We start from the raw sequence: 20,308 nt of genomic DNA on the forward strand, positions 1-20,308 counted from the left end.
CCTGCCCTCTGTCCCCCTGGCCTGCCTCCCGATGAGAACCTGAAGACAGGGGTGTGTCTGAGCCCACCATGTCAGTGTCGCCTGCTCCCACAACAGTGTGTTCTCAGTGAGAGCACATCTCGGGCACCTGGGGAGACCAGGTTCTGAGCCACACACTCCTGCCCCCATGGTGGCCAGAGAAGACGGACATTCAAGGACTTCCAGAAGGAGGTAGGCGACAAGGAAGGGAGGCAATCATGGAGCGTGAGCATGAGTCACACTCCACCCCTTTGGGACTGAAGACCCTGGAGTCTGCTTGAATCAGGTAGCTCTCCCGGCCCATTGCAGCAGCTGTGAGCTCCATCCACCCCAAACAACATTCAGGCCTCCAACCAGCAGGAGCCAATCTCTGCCCTTTGCTAACTGAAGAGCTGACCATGTTCGCTTCTTTCTGTGCCCTGCTCCCTCCCCACCCACCTTCCTGCCTCCAAAACATAGACCCTTCACCCTGAACAATTAACAGCTTGCTCAACATTCACTCAAGAAACCCAAGGCTAGAGCTGGGGACACACAGAGAAAGAAACAGGCATGGTCTTTGTCCACGTGGCCAGAAAGCTATCACACTGTAGAAGCTGACACATTCTACTGACAAATGGCAATTAGGTTTGGGTGATAAGCAGTTATGTCACTGAAGAAATCCCCTAACCGAATGAAGAACTGCCCAAATAAAGGACTTCCAGAGGCCTGGAGTGGACTCAGAAGGTGTGTGCTCTGTCCTAACCTTGCCCCACACCAGCGGTGTGGCATTGGGCAGGTCACTCAGCCTCTCTGAGCCTCAGAGTCCCCCCTGTCCCGGGCACAGGGGGAGGTGGTGACAATCCCTCTGTTCATGAAGAGCTATGTACCAAGACCTGGCCTAGGCATTGCCCAGGGACTGTGCAACAACAGCCCCACGTGGGAGGAACCCCCAGGAAAGGAGACAAACACCTCCGAGTGGGAGAGGCAGGGCGAGAGAGCAGTGGTTGTCACCCCAGCCCCAGCCCCACCCCCTCGCCCTGCGGAGGGGCCTCGGCTCTGGGAAAATGAGACGAAGCTCCCTGGCAGAAAGGGTTGGGGACCCCTGAACTACAGCTTTCTTCTTTGCAGAGCAGCTGTTAAGAATGTGCTTCGTTCAAATCATAGCCATCACACTTACTATGCACGTTCTGGGAAATGCAGAAAAGCACGCGTGAGAAATGCAAGTCCTCATTATGCCACTGCCCAGAGCATACACAGTTAACGACTTATTTCCTTCAAGTTGTTTTCTTTGGGGCACAGTTAACACGGATATATTTTACAAAATCAGTGTCATACTGAAAAGGCTGTTTCGTACTTACTTTTTCTTCAGTTAGCAATATGTCCCAGACATTTTCCCATCTCATTAAAGGGTCTTCTACAGCCCAACTTCCTAGTTGCTGGTGTTCGTCTGTGGACATTAATAACAGCAAATGCTTATACACATGTGTAGTTTATATCGTGCTTTAGAGCCTTGTCATGTCCCCCTTGTGTTCATATGTTCTCAGTGCTCTTCATATGCGATCTCATTTAATCCTCACACCTGTGTGAATGAAGTATCCTATTAAGACCCATTTTACAGAGGAGAAGGCTGAGGCGCAGAGAAGTAAGGCCACTTGCCCAGGGTCACACAGCTGCTAAGTGGCGAGGCCAGGATTTGAACCCAGGAGTCTGGCTCCAGGGTCCACTTGGCCTCTGATGTGCCCTCATCGTGAGCACAAATGGGACAGGGATGGCACTGGGGGGTGAGGGCAGGCTGCCTCCTCTTCAGAGCTCCGGAAGCCTCCCGAGAGGGGGCAGGAAGACTGGCTGACTCTGCGCCCAAGCATGTAACTGATGCTGGGCTGTCTGTGCCCCCACCGCACTGTTCCCAGGGGCCTGCGGTGGGGAAGGTGGCTGCACCTGTCTCCGTGGACCCAGGTGCCCTCCTACGCCTGTGAGAAGCGCTGCAGACCCATTGGACACAGAGCTCGCATCAGTTTTAGCAACAATTCCCCACCCCTTTGGTCCCAAGCATTGTGTTCTAGAACGAGGACCGCCCCGGCCTGCCTGTGGCGATGCTGGCCTACATCACTGCAGACAGGGGCTTCACTGGTCCATGGAAACCAGTGATTCCAGTAGCAGCCTCAACAGCAGGAGCCAGGTCACAGGCCTCAGCTGGCAGAACAGGCACCCCTTCCCCTGGGAAGCCACATGAGCCCCTGGGGCTCCGGGACTTTTTAAGAGGGCAGGAAGAAGGGAGGAAAGCATAGGCTTCAGGCCAGTGTGGAGGGGTGTTGTTCAAGTGTCCACAAGAGTCCCCCAAACTAGGGAGCAGGACACCCAGTTCTATAGACAGACTGCATCCTACGTGGCCAGCCCCCAGGGTGGGAGATGCATCGTCCTGCCCCTCCCGAATACATAAAGTCACTCGCACATGCAGGCATCGGGCTGCTGAGGGGGGCGGGCAAACGGTCTGCAGGCTACCTTCTGACCTTAATTCCTAACCCTGCCATGTCCTGGCTGGGCCACTCTGGCCTCCTTAGCTTCGGAAGCCTCAGAGAGCCACACCCCAGGGTTGCTGCAAAGATGGAACGGGACATCCACGGTAAGCGCTTTGTCACTAGATCAAACATTTCCATGTGTACACCCCTGATCGCTTCCGTTGAATAAATCCCAAAGTGCGCAAGGGCCAGGTCAAAGGGCACCTGCATTCTGCAAGCCTGCTGCTGCCACCTGATGGTCCCCTTTGTCACAGTGCTGCTCAACCTTCCACAGCACCAAAATCACCTGGACGCTCATGAAAAAGCAGACACTGGTTCAGCGAGCTGGGCGAGGCCTGAGCTCTGCATTTCTCCTCCCAGCGGAGGGGTCCCCATGTGTCCACGGGTTCTCTGCCACTTCCCGTCCACGGGAAGCCTACTGCTCGATGGGGCCGGCAGACCCCAGCCCCAGGCGGGGTGTTAATGGTCAGATGCATTGGCTGTGGGGGCTGGAGACGGCTGGTTCTTGGCATGCCGCCTGCGTCCGGCACAGCTCCTGCCCACCCCGCAGAGCCTGAACCTCTGCCTTTGGCCGCTAGCCCAGCCTGGCCGTTTCCGCAGCCAATTTCTGCGAATCTAATCCGCCCAGAGAGGATTAGAGAGTCCAGCTCTCTGCACCAAGGCCAGGCGGCGGGGGTCCAGCCCTGTGCGTGGAGGGTCTTTCCTGCAGCCCCCAGGCCTGCGGGCTTCGGTCCCTGCAGCGAGCAAGTTCAGAGAGGACGGCAGGCCGAGGGAGACCCCATCTGGACGGGAGTGGCCGTGCAGCAGGCTCTCTCCACTGCAAACCCCAGCAATGGGGAACCGGAGACTGTGACCACGCGTGGGGGTTTCCGCTCTACCCCCAAGAGGCTGCCAATGCCTGTGCTTTCCTTGTGTTGGGGTTGGGAGAGGGGAGAAGCAAACAAATAAATAAATTTAATCCTGGTAAAAGTTGGGGGGAGGGCACAGAACACTTAAGAGTGTTTTGCTTTCCATGCGAACCATATGAAATTGCTGATTTGGGCCATTTTTGCCCTCCAGAAAGGCAGTTTCAGATGGTTCAGTGTTAATGCTCAGAGCAAAATCGGGGTTGTTTTTATAAGCTCCCGCATTCTTGGGACACACAAAACTGGTATATTTGCACACAGTCACATATCTCACACATATTGCTACCCACAGGTGCCATATTTCATGGAATCTGAGATGCCACCAAGTATCAGGTGCTCTGGGTCCCTCTGTCCCTCTGACAGCTGAGGAATTCCAGACAGTGCTCCTATTTCCTCTTTCCAGCGTAACAGGGCTGCTGGCAGAACAGGCACCCCTTCCCCTGGGAAGCCACATGAGCCCCTCATGGTACACTTCCCAGAGCCACATGCTGTGAGGGATGATGAGCTAACATGGGGGATGAGGCCCCTCATGGGCCTGGTGTCTGTCTGTGTCAGTGGGGGCCATCCTCTTCCTCTTTTCTCTCCCACCAAGACTCTGAGGGTCAGCCCCAGGGAAGAGCAGCAGGGTGGGTGGGGAGGGGGGCCAGACCGAGGGCTCCGTGCCCCAGAGAATGCTAACCCAGGGGTGGGGCTCCCAGGAGACAAAGATGCTAATATGCTAATACATAGCCAGATTACTGTCTCACCTGGCCCCGGCCTCCCAGAATCAGGAGTTGAGAACTTCCCAGGAGTCACTGCGCTGCAACCACACTGGAGAAACAGGGAGGACCCCCACCCAAAGTTGTGTTTGGATGTCAAGAGTGATGAGACATACACAGGCTCCGAGGGTAGGAACAGGTTGTTACTCTTGTAATGAGGCTTTCTGGGGAGAGCAAGGCAGCTCCCAAATTGCTCCAGAATGGCTGGAAGGAGCAGGGGAAGGAGACTGGCCTGGGGTCTTCCTGTGGTTGGATGATGGGGCCAGGGGGAGGGTTCCTCCGCTCAGAAAGGAGCTGTGGGCTGTGAACCTACTACAGCACCAAAGGACGGAGCAGCTGGGCTTTTTCCCAGCCGGCCGGGCCACAGGGCCGCGGGGCACAGGGAAATGGGGTTAACCACTGCCAGCAGTGCGGCATCTCGGATGGAGTCAGACGCCACCACATGTCGGCACGCCTGCTTCCTGGCTCTGAGACACTCGGGGACACGCGTGGCAGGCATGCGTGTGCACACATGCACATACAATGCACGGGGAGCATGATGACCCCTGTGAGCCTCCAGCATGTTAGTGTCTGTGGGGGTGTATTCAAGCCACCTCTCCCAGAGCATCCTCATAGCGGCTCCTTTGTCAACATACACTCAAGATTCCAAACGATGAATAGTTCAGCATGTACCAGACGCCCATGTACCACCACCCAGATCGAACAAATGTTAATTTTTTCATATTTGCTTTGAATGTTTCTTAAGGAGATCAAAGTTAGAGTTGACGTGCTCTCTCCTCTCCCTCTCTCTCCCTCTCCCTCTCTCCTTTTCTCAGATCGCTCACTCTGGGAAGCCAGCTGCCAGGTTGGGAGCCACCTAGCAAGGAGTAAAGGCCTCCTGTGAACAGCCAGCGAGGACCTGGGGCCTGTCGACAACCACAAAGTTAGCTTGGAAGTGGACACTTCTGCCCCAGTTAGAGCACCACATGACCCCCTGACATAGCAAGGAGTAAAGGCCTCCTGTGAACAGCCAACGAGGACCTGGGGCCTGTTGACAACCACAAAGTTAGCTTGGAAGTGGACACTTCTGCCCCAGTTAGAGCACCACATGACCCCCTGACCTCAACCACACGAGACATCAGGAGCCAGAAAACTCAGGCAGCTCCCAGATTCCTGACCCACCAAAACAAGGAGCTAATATATGTGTGTTGTTTTAAGCCCCTGAGTTTGGGGGCATTTGTTATGCATCTGTGGATAACTAATACACCCATTGGCATCACTCAGAGGCTGGGTGCTAGGACACAGGTGGACTTGGGCATCCACCTGGCCCCACCACCAACAGTCTCAAAGCGTCTGTTCCTCATAGTATCCTGGCATTGGATGGGGTGGTGATGAGCCAGGAACCACCAGTGTGGACCCCTGACCCAGCATGCTGAGCTGTGCCCCGGAGGGCTGAACCCGGGCAGCATGTCTCTATGAGTCCTGGGGGCAAATGCCTCCTCCTGGTCCCCCTCCGGGTCCTCCAGCCCACCTTCTCAGCCAGTTCCCTTACAGTCCGACCATCTGACCCTCTAGGGACTAACACCACGGAATGAACTCAGACCAGCTCTGATCTGCAGCTCAATCGCCTGGCCCAGCTTCCTTCCCAATGTCACTTCTGACACAGAACCCAGCAGTCCTTGCCACAGAAGGTGTTTGGAGTTTTGCCCCCAAGTCAAGAGGTTCTGCAGTCAGACAGACTGGTTTCCAATCTCCTCCCACCATCTCTGCCCCCGAGGCTCCTTCTGGAAAGTGGGCTCCATAATCAGGCCTATCTCCAGGACGACGGAGAATCGAGGCAGACGAGGAGGGCCAGCGCTCAGCAGAGAGCCCTCAGCGAACATGCTATGCGGATGTCATGCCTTTATTAACACGGGGACGGGAGGTGCTCGGCAGCCCAGCCCTGGGGGAGGCCTGGGGCCTGTGGCTGAGCCTGGCTTCCGCGGGAGGCCTGGGTGGGGTGTGGTGGGGCGAGGCAGGGGAGGCGCTCCCGAGCAGGGAGGGTCCCTCCCGTGTCCCACGGGGCCTCCTCTAGGCTCCATATGGAAACACGCTGCCTCCCACCCCCTGCTAACTATTTTTTCTTTCTTTTTTTATTGAGGTAAAATTCACACAACATAAAATTAACTGTTTAAAGTGAACAATCCAGTGGCATTTAGTACATGCACGGAGCTGTTGCAACTGTCACCACAATCTAGTTCCAGAACATTCCATCACCCCAAAGGAAACCTGCCCCCTCCCCCAGCCCCTGGCAACTACGAATCTACTTTCTGTCTCTACAGATTTGCGTCTTCTGGACGTTTCCTATAAAAGGAAACAAACGCTATGGGACCTTCTGAGGCAGGCTCCTTTCACGTCGGAAACATTTTCGGGGTGCATCCGCATTGCAGCCTGTGTCAGAGTGCCATCCCTCTCTGTGGCTGAGGAACATGGCATTGTATGGGTGACGCCCTTGCTTGTCCATTCCTCGATGGGTGGACGTTTGTTTGTCGGCACGTTTTGACTGTCATGAATAATGGCGCTGTGAACACTCATTCACAGGTTTTCGTGCGGACCTGTGGTTTCAGTTCTCCTGGGGAGATACCTGGGTGTGGACCCCCTGGGACTGTTTGCTTTTGAGAACCCCACCCCCCACCTGCCCGCTCCCACCATGCTCTCAGCGCGCTGAGAGCTCATGATTGTGCTCTCTCCAGGGGTCATTTCCACGGGACTTTGGGGAAAGATCTGCATGGGGGTCTGTGAGCCCCATGTGAGCAGGGGGGGCTTGCTCACCCCGCATCCAGGCCTGGTGCATGGAGATACGCAGGGACACCTGTTAATGTGAGAATGGACTGCAGGTATGAGCCGACGGGCGAGCAGAGACGTTGCCGGGAAGCCCGAGAAGCCCGGCGCAGGCGACTCGGCAGATGTGGTGCACACTCAGGTGGGCTCGGGGCGGGCTGAGGTGCTGGGGCTTACGCACAGGTTGTGCACAGGGGCAGCTCCTACTGAATACGCTACATCCTACACTGGCCCCAAGGACAAGAGTGGGACGGCATCCTAGTGCGGTTAGAATGAACACGTCTGTGTCCCTCCTTCCACCCCCCACTGCCCCCCAGATCTTCCAGTATCACCTCCAGATTGACTGAACCCACTAGAATCCTGGCTCAGGGTCCGTTCCCGGAACGTGGTCTAAGACGGTAGGTGTGCCCTCTGGTCCGGTTGAGGACCAGCCTTGCCATTAGGAGGGATGCCTGATCATTTACAGTAAGGATTAACCAGAATCAAGGGCTTTCCCAAGGCTGCTGCATTAGGCACCATTACGCCCTGGTTCCACGGGGCTGCCCGGGGCTACACCGCCTCCCCCGGAAGACACAGGTCAGGTGGGACCAGCGGAGGAAAGTGAGAGGCCCCCCTCAGAGTCCTGCAGTGCAGGCTCACACCCAGGGGGCAGCACCCCCTTGTCCTGGTGGCCCTGGTCCAGATGTGCACACGTGTGAGCATGTACACGCGTGTGCCCGTGGTGAACACATACGTGTACGTGTGTATCCGCATGTCTTGCACGTGTGGCTGTGTGCATGCCTATGTATCTGCATGCGTGCAGTGTGCCTGTGTGAGTATACATGGGCACATCGGTGAGTGTATGTATGTTGGTGTGTGTCGCATGTATTTGTGTGTATGTGTGCCTAAGTGAATTGTGCATGTGTGTGTGTGTTTGCACACCTCAAAATAGCTACTGAGCACTTGTCGTAGGCCCAACATAATCCTCGGGGCTTTACATGTAGTAACCCATTTAATCTGCACAACCCTTTGGGGTTGGTCCTACCATTATCCCCATTTTGCAGATGGGGAAACTGAGGCTCAGGGAGGCCACACAGCTGGTAGATGTGGGACCAGGATGCAAGAGCAGACAGCCTGAGTCTGGAACCCACACTCTGAACCTCTAGGGAAGGTACTCGATGACGTAAATCTATCTTCCCCTCCGAGCTACGGATCAGTGATGCTCCTTCCTTTTGTGCTGGCTTCTTCGCAGCCAAGGAGAACAAGAAATCCTAGAGTGTACCTGGTACGTGTGCTCACTTTACAATCGAGAGGAAGGGCTCCAGGGAGAGACGCGATGCCCCCCCGCCCCGCAAGCTCACGGGGCCCTCGGTGACAGGTGTGGCTCCAGACCCGCCCAGAGCCTGGCGGTCCCAGAGGAGAGGCGGACCCCCATGTCTGCCAGACTGCAGGACCTCCTCCAGCCCAGCCCGCACAAGCTGTGTCCTTTCTCCGACGGCCGCCAGGACCCATTCTGTCCCGCTGAGGTGAGCCTCTGTCCATGGCACGCTGAGCCGTGCTCACTCCCCAGGGCACCTGCTGCTTGACCCCTTGTTCTTCCGGCGGGTGGGTTCCCCTTCTCACCTCACTGCCAGTGTTAGTGGGAAGGAAAAGGGCCAGCAGAGACCAAAGCCTGGGGGTGGTGCCTCTGGAGCATACGCTTAGCCCACGCAGAGGAGCGAGGCCGCTCCCTCCTGGCTTCAGGCCTCGTCTGCCCGCCAGGGTCGGATCATGGGACCGGAGAAGGACGTCGCCTGTGGCGACAGCTGCCCGCACCACCCCCCCCCCCCCCCCGCTCTGGCTGCCAGACAGGCTGGCCTTGGCCAGAAATGATATGTTCTGAAGCTGTTCCTGAACCAGAAACCCCAGGACAGTGCCGTTTGAATTCTCCTTGCAATCAACTTGCTTCTCCCCCCTGCTTTGATTTTTCAAAAATGTGTTTCACCATGTAATATATATGCATTGCAGAAAAATGGGAAAATGTAAATAAGCATCAGGAGGAATTGAAAACCCCCCAAGTCCGCCGCACAGTGAGGAGGTGAACTGCCCTGATCTACGCACACAGCGGTCGCACTCCTGGCAGGAAGCCCGGCTCAGGGGCTCTGTGATCACCGCCGAGCTCCAAATGGGACTAACTAAAGTTTGGTGGCACTGGAAGCCGGGGTGGCGGCCACTGGGTGGAGGAGCAGGGCCCGGCAGGGAGGCTGCACTTTTGTGCTCCTTTGACTCATGACGTATGTTCAGCAACATCTTGACCAGATGGACACTCGCCCTTTCTATTCCCAGGGATCGCCGCTATTCACCTTTGCGGGTCCCCTGACAGACCTTCTCGCGTGTGTTTTTCTCGTGGGAAGATAAAACCCACTGAGCCTGCCGTGTCTTCACTGGTCAGATGGCGGGCGCGCTGTCCCGCCACGAGCCCCCCGCCCCCCAGAGGCCCCCCGCTGCGTCGTTGAGGGAGGGTAGCAGTGAGCAGGCGGCGGCAGTACCCTCCTGCTCTTCACCTGGCTCTTTCCCCCTGGTCTTTGCAAACACCTTCCCAATCAAGAAATCACACCTGTGCCTACGTACCAGGGAGCCTCCAACCCAGGGAAACGCCCAGTAGGATCCTCCAAATTGGTTTCTGTCCAACCTGAATATAGAAATGTTTCGGATGTCAAAGAAGTCGCCACAGGAATGCTATTGAAATTTAATTCGTTAGTTAAATTAGAAATGCAATTTTAGATCATAAATAAGGTCACAGAGAACATGTGGAGAGGCGCCTGGGTGACTCAGGCGGAGAAGTGTCTGCCTTCGGCTCAGGGCGTGATCTCAGGGTCCTGGGATCAAGCCCCGCATCGGGCTCCCTGCTCAGCAGGGAGTCGGCTTCTCCCTCTCCCTCTGCCCTTCCCCCTGCTTGTGCTTTCTCTCTCTGTGTCACACTCTCTCTCAAATAAATAAATAAAACTTAAAAAAAATAAATTAAAAAACAAAACAAAATAAGAACTCGTGGTGGAGGCCGGCGAGTTGTCTAGCCCACAGCTCCCCTCTCCCTCCCGGGGACACACGTACCATCCACCCCGGCAGGTAGCGCAGACACACAGAGGTTTGCTCGGCGGGACTCCAGCGGTCACACCGTGCACCGCTCCCAGCCTGGCCTCAGAAACCTCCCGAGTCCAGCCTTCCCCAGCTCGCAGCCCACGTGTTGCCCGGACGCCGAATCCAGCCCAGGATGCTGACGCCCCGGGGACGGTGGACCCACCACACGACGGGCCCTTGCCCCCCGAAGACCACTCGCCAGACACCCAACCACGACTGAGGTGAGAAAGGAAAAAGGCAGGGCTCACTGCACACGAACGTCTCAGTGTTGGGGGCGGTGCTGGACCCGTTCTAACTCCACACGTCAGCTTACAGGTAGAGCTTCCTCCGCATCACGTCTCCAGACTCACGGCGTGTGTCGCCAACACGACAGCCACGCCGTGAGCCTTCACGCTCCTTCCCCAGGCGCGGCATCTTGCTCTGTCTTCCCGTTCTGAGGCCGGGATCCACTCCGGGGCTGTTGATGATCCCTTCACCAAGACACACGTCTCCACTGACGCAATATGAGTGTTCTCCCAAGTCCACTTGCAGGTCTCGACGCCTGGTCTTCACCACCTCGGCGCTCGCAGGATTTCTTTGGAAGAGACCGCTACAAGGCTTATTCACTGTGGCCCCTACACTTGGGAGGTCCTCCCCACAGAAGACTGGCTAAACCCATGTCTGCGTCCTCTTTCATTGTTTTCCTCCTGTTACCCCCAAAAGGGCCTCAGTTGAAGTCATTTCAGAAGAAGGTTTTTTGTCCAAATAAATGTGCTGGTTCAAAATAAAATAATTGAAAGACTGACCTGTAAATATACAATTATTAGGTGACTTTACTTTTAACCTGCTATGTTTTATTTGTATTATTATTTACTTTTTAGTTTGGGGATTTCCAAACACATACAAAAGTAGGGTGGAGTGAATAATGGACACTCACGTGCCCACCACCCTTGGGACAATCTAACACTGTCTGCCCTCCAGAAGACGAGGGGGCCCTTCTCGGAGTCAGTTCAAGAAGCTGTTAAGTAGCTGAGGTTCAGGAGGCAGAAGCACCTTTCCCTCCTCCTTTGTCCTGTCATAGGCAGCTCAGGGCATCGCCAACTTTTCCTAGGAAGGGCCAGGCAGTAAATATTTGCGGTTTTGCAGATAAACGGTCTCTGCGGCACCTACGGGGCTCTGGGCCCTGGGGTTGCTATGTTCCAATAAAACTTTATTTACAAAACCTGGCAGTGGCTCGATTTGACCTGTGGGCCATCGTTTGCCAATCCCGATACAGCCCATCTCAACTTAGAGAAACACAAGCGTCCACCTCGGTTCAGCTGCTTCAACCATCAGCGACAAAAGACCCCACAGCCGAGAGCTTGAGCACTAGGGGTTTGAATCTCCGAGTGGGCCTTGGAGCTTAACTAGGGGTGTGAGCCTGGGCAAGTTAGTATCCTCTAGGCCTGGTTGGTGAAAGGGCCTTTGTAAGCGTCCCTGCCTCTGGGCAGAGTCGTGGGAGTGACCAGCTGACCTGGGTGGGGGGCTTAGCCCAGAGGCTGCCATGGGCTACCCGAGGGCCACTGTCATTAAAACGGGGGCATGACAGGTATCCGGGAACATGTGCTTCTGAGCATGAGGGAGGCGGCCCGGAGGGAGGCAGAGGTAATTAATAAATCAGGCCCGTTGGGGGCAGCAGGGGTTTGCGCTGAGAGCAGGTAGGAGGAAGCCGACAGAGGGCTGCTGGTCCTTCTCCGTGTGAGGGCTCTTTTTTCTAAGGCCGTCTCTCCCACTTGACTATGCTGTGCATGCCACCAGGGACAAGGCGAATTTTACTCTAGCCCCCCAAGTGCAGGCTGCACCTCTGATCACTGGGACAAACAACCTCCTTCCAGAACCTTCCAGCTCGGCCCCTAGGGGAGGCAGTGCCCACTGCATTGGGCAATCCACCAGGCCTTAGGGGTGCTGGCTAGGGTGCATCAACCAAACAGCCCACTCTGTGCCTCCCCATCCCCTCCCCCCCATGACGGTGCCCAGCTGGAAGCCAGAGTGGGTAGAGACCACAGTGGTCACCCAGGCCAGGGTCTCCCGGGGCCACCTGTGCCCCCAGGAGCTGTGGAGAATCAGGTGGACCTGGCTTCTCAGGGCGTCTTCCCGGGAGGGGAGGCAGAGGGGAAGCCAGGGTGCAGGCCACAGGCCGGGGGAGCAGGGCCATGCCAACGGCTGGCTGTCGCCAGGCAGAAGGCAGGGCTCTGGAACCAGACGGCAGTGGGACGAGGCGGCCCCTCGAGCCCTCAGTGTGGTGGTTGTTAATATGACCGATGGGAGGCAGAGGAGGTCAGCGGTCAGAGGTCATGACAAGGACTTTCAGGGATCAGTAGGAAAACACTGGAGAGAGAGATTTCAGAGGGTGAATCATGTGGCCTGGAGGAGGCCCGTGTTTGTGTCCCTGGCCCAGCACAGCTCTCTCAGCCCCACAGTGGGTCTCACCCCAAGAACTGACCTGGACCTGGACTTCCCAGGCCATCCCCCGACCCCGCCTCACCCATCTTCCTTTTGGGGGGCTGTCCTGCTGGTCTCCTGGGGCCGAACAAGCTCCTCATCAAGCGCTGCTTGTCCATTCGGACAGAGCAGCCCGTCGCCCCGGGAAGACATGACCCCATCCAGGCTGGGAACGTGACTCAGGAGGGAGGCAGCCGCACTGCTCCAGCAGCAGCCAGGGACGCCGTTTGGAAGTCTGGGGGCCAGAGCCACCCCCGCCCCGGGCTCCACGCCCCCAGGGTCCTGCCTCTGTCACTGGCACTCCTCGCACCCGTGAGATGAGAGTGCTCGGCGACAGGAGGCCCTGCCTACCTCCGTGCCACGGCCTTGTGCCACGACCTCCCCCGATGGGCGCACTGCTCTCCATCCCCCAATGTGGGGCCTCGAGTCCCAGGAGAACCAGCAGGGGTTTTCCTTTGGGGGCCTCGGCTGTGGAGGCCCCTGAGTGAGTCCAGGCTGATACCGAGAAGATGGCCATTGTCCCTTGTCAGGAAAGGTGGGGAGGCTAATGGGAGTCAAGGGGACAGAAGGACACCTGCCTCTCGAGGGCCCTGCGGAGGCCAAACTAGAGGGCGGGTGTGACCCAGCCCGACGCGGCCACTGCAGCCCACAGGTGATATACTACCCTGTGCCACCTTTGCGGCCAGTTTCTGACCTCAGACTTTAACGTTGTCATCGAGTGAATGAGTGAGTGAATGTATCAAACAGGTACTGAGTGTAGGTCGTTGAGCTAAAAGTGAAGTAAATGAAAGAAAGGAAAGAGAATCTCACGCTTTGGGCAAGTTCCTACCTTGTTTGAAATGGAAATGTCTGGGGACACCCGGGTGGCTCCGTCGGAGGGCTTAGGTCATGATCCCGGGGTCCTGGGGTCGAGCCCCTGTGTCTCCCTCTGCCCTCCCCCCACCACTCGTGCTCTCTCTCTCGTGCTCTCTGCCCCTCTCTCAAATAGATAAATGAAATCTTTAGAAGAAAGGGAGGAAGGGAGGGAGGGAGGAAGGAAGGAAGGAAGGAAGTGTCTGGAGCTTCCCAGGAGCTGTCCCTTCTCCCTCCTGCCACTGGGAGGCCCAAGGGCTCCATGGATGCCTGGATGCCGGTGCTGGGCAGTCCCTGGTGGACAGGCAGGATCGCCAGGGCAGCCCGCCTCCAGGAACCAGGCAGTCCTCCGCTCCAGAACATAAACACATTCCACGCGGCCTCTGGGAGGGCCACAGGCCCTGCTAGCTGCCTCGGAGGGAGGATTGTTGTCCAAAGAACTGTGTGCAGCTGGGGCCTGCTTCCTGAGAGCTGGGAGAGCCCAGAGCATCATGAGGTTGGCCCTGTGCTCCTGCTATGGGCAAACTGAGACCAGATGGCCAGTGACCTGCCCAAGGCCCCTCGGGAGTCAGGGGCAGAATCCAAGCCCCTGCTACTCAGCCGAGCCCAGGTTCCACCAGACTGTGCATCTTGTTAGAACAAGAGGCCCAGAGCTCAGGTGCGGAGGAGGGCCTCCTCTGCAGCACAACGGTGCCCACTGACTGCCCAGCACCCCGTGCCTTCATGCTGAAGCTGGTGTCCCCGCTGACCAGAGCCCGCTCGGACCCCTCTGTGTTTCCATCCAAGCGGCAACGGCCCCCTGGGAGGGGCTGACCCCTTTGCAGTCAGAAGCCAGAGCCCCTTCCTCTGTTCTGGGCGATTTCTCCACATCAAAGGCAACTTCTGGAACTTTCTGTGAGTGACAGAACCAAGGAGCTGTTTTAGTCCCACCCTCCCCAACAAGCAAAAGCTGGGCTTTGGCAAAACACGAGCATGGGCCTGCCAGGCGGGGCTGGACAGCATTTCTGGGCAGGCCTGTGTGACATTGCCTAGAAACCACAAAACTAATCAAGCCTGGCCCCTCCAACTTGTGTGAGGAACTTGCACCGATCGTCCTTCCTGGGAGACGCCTGCCACCAGAGAAACCGCGGCCATGGGCCACAGATCCCACTGTGGACTCTAGGCCCGCCGCCGCCTCGAGACACTGCATGACCACTGTGTACACGGCCGCCCCCAAGGGCAAACTGGACTCTCCCCAGATGCCGGCCGCCCCGGGCTGTCCACGCGGTGGCAGCACGGGTCCCCAGCAGCGTGCATGCAGAGACGGGATGCCGCCTTCCCTGAGGCTTGCCTATGCTCAGCCCCGCCTGGTGGAGTGGCAGTGTCTTGCTGGGCACGGAGATGGCTGCTGGGGGGATGGACAGCGGTGCAGCCACCGTGGAAAACAGTCGGACACTTCCTCCAACAGTTAAACATGGAGGGACTGCCCCAGGAATCCTGCTCCCGGGTCTCGACCCAAGGGAAATGAAAACATACGTCCACACAAAAACTTGTACCAGAATATCCACGGCAACATTATTCACAACAGCCAAAAGGTGGAACCAACCCAAGTGGCTGACACCCATTGAGCGGATAATGGAAACGGGAGCTAGCCACACACTGGAGTATTAATCAGCCATAAAGAGGACTGACATGCTGACGCGCGCCACTCAGCCCGGGGCCTTGGACACTGTGTCAAGTTAAGAAGCAGTCACAAAGACCACATCCGGTCTGACTGTATTTGTACAGAAACAGAAGGTAAATCGGAGCTGGCCCAGGGCCGGATGGAATGGGGGCCAGAGGATGATAGCTAGGGCATGCAAGATCCTCTTCAGGGTGATTAAAACGTCCTAAAATGGACCGTGGTGGCGGCCGTACGGCCCTGTGAGTACGCTAACCACCACTGAACCGCACACCGGACACGGATGCATTGTATGGTCTGTGAATTGTATCTCAGTAAAGCCTTAAACAAAGCAAATGTTAACGGAGGGTGAGGACGCCATGTAACGGGCACTCTCAGGCACTTCTGGGGCCTTGAGTTACAGAGCTTTGTAGAGCCGACCATGCCTACTGAGGCCGAACACGCATGCACCATGACTTCAAGCCCCACTCGCAGTTGGAGTGAATGCACCTGTCCATCCACAGACACGTGCTAGGACGTCCACAGCAGCGCCGCTGGTGACGGCTCTCACTCGGAGCAACACGCTGTCCATCAACAGTGGCGGGAATAAATAAATGTGGTCTGCTCGTACAACAGAGTGCCGTGTGGCAGTAAGAGGAACGAGCGGAAGCCGCACGCGGCATGGATGTCTCAGACACAGTGGTGAGCAGGACAGGCACCTGCTGTCAGAAGCCAATCTTCCGCGCTGAAGGTCACATCAGTGCTCACTCCCGGGGGGCAGCCAACGTCAAGGAGGCACGGGAATGGGGGCTACGGGGGCTGGCCATGTTCCACGAGTGCATTCGTTCTGAGAATGCAACCCACGGCACATGCAGGATTTGCGTGCTCTTGGCTGGTATGTCGTATCTCAGTAAAAAGTCTGCTGATAAAAATGTTTCCAAAGTTAGTGGAAGGAGACAAGCCAGTGTCCATCAGCTGAAGAACGGATACACGCAACGCGGTGACAGTGGGATGTTACTGGGCAGTGAAAAGGCAGGAAGTGCTGACCTGTGCTACAACAGGGAGGAGAAAACTGGGTGCAGATACCCCGCCACCTGCTGTGTGGATCCATCCACACCAGCTGTGTGTGCCGAGCAGGCAAATCCAGAGATGGAGAGCAGGTTCGTGGGTGCCAGGGTCTGGCGAGCGGAGTGGGGAGTGCCTGCTGATAGGGACAGGGTTTCTATTCGGGGCAGTGAAAAGTTCTGGAAGCAGGTGGTGCTGATGATTGTCCCAACTCCGAGAATGTGCTAAACACCACTGAATGCCCCCTTGAAATGGTGAATTTTGTGTTTAAGGAAGGAAGCAGAAGTACCAAGGAGCTAGCTCAATCCACAAAGAGCTGGGATTTCTAATCAACACACCCCCTGTCGATTGCCACTGAGCGTGTGTTTTGAGTCCTTGCTGTGTGCCAAGTTCCAGGGTGAGCCCCTTCCCTACAATCCCGTTCCCGTTTCCAAAGCCATCCTAGGGAGTCATCACAGTCATCACCCCCACATTACAGATGAGGAATCTGTAACAGCTGGGGGGCGGCAGGATGGGGCTCACCGTTCAGGGCCATCCTGCAGGCAGGTGGGCCAATTCCTCGCTGGCGGCCGGCCTGACGCGGCCCGTAGGGGAGGCGTTTGTGGGGGAGGGCACGGTGGGCCAAGACACCGACGAACAACCGGGCAGACCACCACTGTCCCCCAGGCCTCCCTTCAGTGAGCCCGTGGCAGGGTCGAGGGAGGCTGGCCTCTGTGGGCGGCACCACAGTGCTGACGTCGCGGATGTCCTCCCGCCCGCCAGGCCTCTTAGAGCCTGTGCGCATCGCCCCCTGGCCTCTCGCAACCACCCAGGCTGTTCTCCATTCAACAGCTGAGGGAACGAGGCACATTGCTCACGCAGCGCCCAGTGGCAGAGCGCGGACCGAAAACCAGAAAGCCGTGGGCTTGAGAGAACCTCCCCACGGGGAGCATGGGCCCTGAACGCACTCCCTGGTGGTGGCCAAGTGGATTTGGCACGGTAAACACTTGGTAAACATTTGGAACCCTCTGGGGGGGCAGGTTACATAACAAGGGAGGGAAGCCAAGCCTTGGGCCTCAAGGTCAATGTGTGGAGACACACAGCTCCACAATCCCCCAGAGGCGGTGGTAAGTGTTCACACCTGGGATGCTTCCAACGGCACGCAGAGCTGGCGGCTGCCCCAGGGAGGCCACCACCACACCCCGCGGGGCCCGACCCCTCTCCTTCTGCAGAGCGGCGGGCAGGTACCCAGCTGGCCCCAGTCTAGGCTGGTTTCCCTCCAGCAAGGGAACAAACGGGAGCCCAGGGCTGAGGCCACAGCAAGAGGTGACCCGCAGGGCAAGGGCTGGTCTAGGACATGGCGGGCTTTCCCGTGTCCAGGCCAGTGCCCATCAGAGAGGATTCTGCCCTAACAGAATCGGGCCTTGCCTGGCCCCAACAGGGTGGATTTATTCATTCAACAAGTATCTACCGGGCACTGTGATGTTTGATTTTATGTGTCAAGGTGGCTGGGCCACAGTGCCCGGATAATTATTTAGTCCAACCTTATTCTGGATGTTTTTAGATGAGACTAGCCCTTAGATTGGTGGGTTGAGTAAAGAAGGTCGACCTCCATAATGAGGGTGGGCCTCATCCAATCCGTTGAAGGCCTGGATAGAAAAAAAAACTGACCTCCTCCAGGTCAGAGGGAATTCTGCCAGCACACAACAGACTGGGACTGTGGCATCAGCTGTCCCCTGGGTCTCCAGCCCAGGCCAGCCCACCCTGCAGACTCTGGAATGCTAGCTGCCATAATTGCATGAGCCAATTTCTCTCTCTCTCTCTCTCTCTCTCTCTCTCTATATATATATATATATATATATGTATATGTATGAGAGAGATTTATATATATAAATATATAATGTGTGTATATGTGTATAATGTGTATATATGTAAATGTAAATTGGTTACATAATATTAATTCTGTTTCTCTGACAAATACAGGTGCCTACAGTCTGATAGGGCTGGAACTCAGAGTGATGACATAGCCCTATGGTGTCGGTCTGCCCTTCTGAAGAGAAACAGCAATGGGACACCTTCAGGTCATGGAGGTCACACAGGCCAACAGGCACAGGCTTTGCAAGGCTTTGCCAGCTGCTGAGAGCAAGCCTGTCTGCCAGGATAGAGGTTCCTTCCAGATGGCGGTGTGACCTTGACCAAAGGACTTCACATCCTAGGTTTCTATTTCCTTGTCTGTGAAGTGGGCTAATGACAGTTTTATCTCATGGGTGGCGATCCCAAGGACTGGACGAAACCTAATGCATATAAAGGGAGTTGTGCTCAGCCTCCCATAGGATCTCAGCAAAACTCCTCCGGATATGGTTCTCAGGTCGAGCCAGGGACCTGGATGTGTCAGAATCACCTGGGAGCTTGCCTAAAAAGGCAGGCTGCTGGGCGCCTCTGACCTGCTGAATCTTCCTCTCTGGGCGGAGAAGCCCAGGATCTGCCTTGGAAGCACACCTAACCCTAGGTAGCAGATTTGGGAATCCTGGCCCGTCACAGAGGGGCACCAAAGGACCCTTTGCATGCGGGCAGGGCTGTGCCTTCTCAAACAGGCAGGACCAGGCCCAGACCTCACCTCCCTGGGCTGAGTGAGTTGGACTGGGGCTGGGCTCTCAGCCACCAACAAAAATTGCCTGATAACGAGCTACCTCATTACCTTGCAGACTGCCAACCCCTCAGCCACCATCTGCCATCTCACCTGTCCCTGGCATATCCCCATCCTCCCGCTGCAGGAAGGGGGAAGACCATGCTGCCTTGAGCCTCCTCGATCCACACTGTGCCTGCATCCTGTTCCCATGGGGGGCCGTGTGCGGAGGCCGAGGCTGTGGGACAGATGCAAGCTGGGGGCCACGGGGGCAGGACAAGCAGCTTGCTCTCCAGCACATGCTTCAGCCGTGCTGGGGAGGGCTGTTTGTTTTAGATAGGTGATGGAGTTTCCTAGCACAAAATTCAAAAGGCACACAGGGTGCCCATCCTGCCTCCACATCTTCCGTCTTCTTTCCTACCAGGGCTCCAATTTTGTCCAGGGTGTCAAGTCCTTGCTGAAAACCCCCATGTCCCAGCCTTCCCTGCAGCCAGGCTGGGCCGTGGGACCCAGCACCGCTGATAGCACACGCATGTCAGGAACAGGCTTCTGGAAAGGCCCTTCCCACTTAGCTGGTTTCTGCGCTTTGCACGGCCCTCCTTCCTGTGTGGAGGCCACAGAGGGTGGGGGTGCAGCCACTGTCGGGCAGCCATGACGGCAGGAGCTGGGCAAGGTCACTGCTGCCCCAGCCAGGATGCCCACATCTGCTCGCCGCTGGGTCCCATGACGAGACGTGCTCCTTATCCACTATGCCCGAGCCTGGTTCTGTTCCCGTAAGTGCACACAGGCTGCTCCCAACCAACTCGGGAATAAGGTGAGAAGTCTCCTTCTCCACCCTGTCCCACGGCCCAGCTTCCCCAGAGGCAAGCAATATAAGCAATATGGCAGGGGTCTTGGGGTCTTCCCAGAAATCTGGATGCCCATACAAGCACATAGCATTGTGGGTTGTTCTCCTTCTGCATCGGAATGGTGGCACGTGGCACACGGTTCTGCACTCTACCAGACTGCCTAGGTTCCCTCCCGCCGAGGCGCGGTTGTGGGCTCCATGTGCGACATCACCCGAAGGGATGGACACCGGACTGTCTCCAACCATTCCAGGCACATGCTTTCCAGGCAAAGGTTTCTAAAGGTACTTACTGTTCCGCCAGATGGCTCAGGCTAGGAGGGAAACACAGGTAGCCCGGTGAAAAGCAGGCTGGGAGACAGCCAGAAGGCCTGCAACCCCCAGGCTATATGGCCGCACCCCAGGAGGCTTGGCCCCTCCCCCTAAAATATACGGCTCCACCCTCAGGATATGTGGCCCCACCGCCCACAATATATGGCTCCCTCTCCACCTCCACCCCAATGCCTGGCCCCACCCTAAGGACATATGGCCCCACCCCCAGGAGGCCTGGCCCCGCCCCAAGAACATATGGCCCCACCTCCAGGAGGCCCGGCCCCGCCCCAAGAACATATGGCCCCTCCCCCAGGACATATGGCCCCACCCCAGGAAGCCTGGCCCCACCCCCTAAGATATATGGCCCCACCCTCAGGATATGTGGCCCCAATCCCCCCACAATATATGGCACCCCCTCCACCCACCCAGAATGCCTGGCCCCACCCCCAGGCTATAT

At 56.9% G+C, this 20,308-nt stretch overlaps 1 long non-coding RNA gene across 1 annotated transcript in view; it reads right to left on the bottom strand.

Moving 5' to 3' along the window:
* Positions 1–885: 885 nt before the first annotated feature.
* Positions 886–20,308, bottom strand: part of LOC116623013 — a 65,546-nt gene continuing 46,123 nt past the window's right edge. Inside the window, exon 5 of the long non-coding RNA XR_004297658.1 lies at positions 886–1,444. This is a non-coding gene — a long non-coding RNA (uncharacterized LOC116623013). The remainder of the gene's footprint in view (positions 1,445–20,308) is intronic.

Source organism: Phoca vitulina, unplaced genomic scaffold (genome assembly GCF_004348235.1).
Source record: "Phoca vitulina isolate PV1807 unplaced genomic scaffold, GSC_HSeal_1.0 scaffold56, whole genome shotgun sequence".
Classification (NCBI taxonomy): Eukaryota; Metazoa; Chordata; class Mammalia; order Carnivora; family Phocidae; genus Phoca; species Phoca vitulina.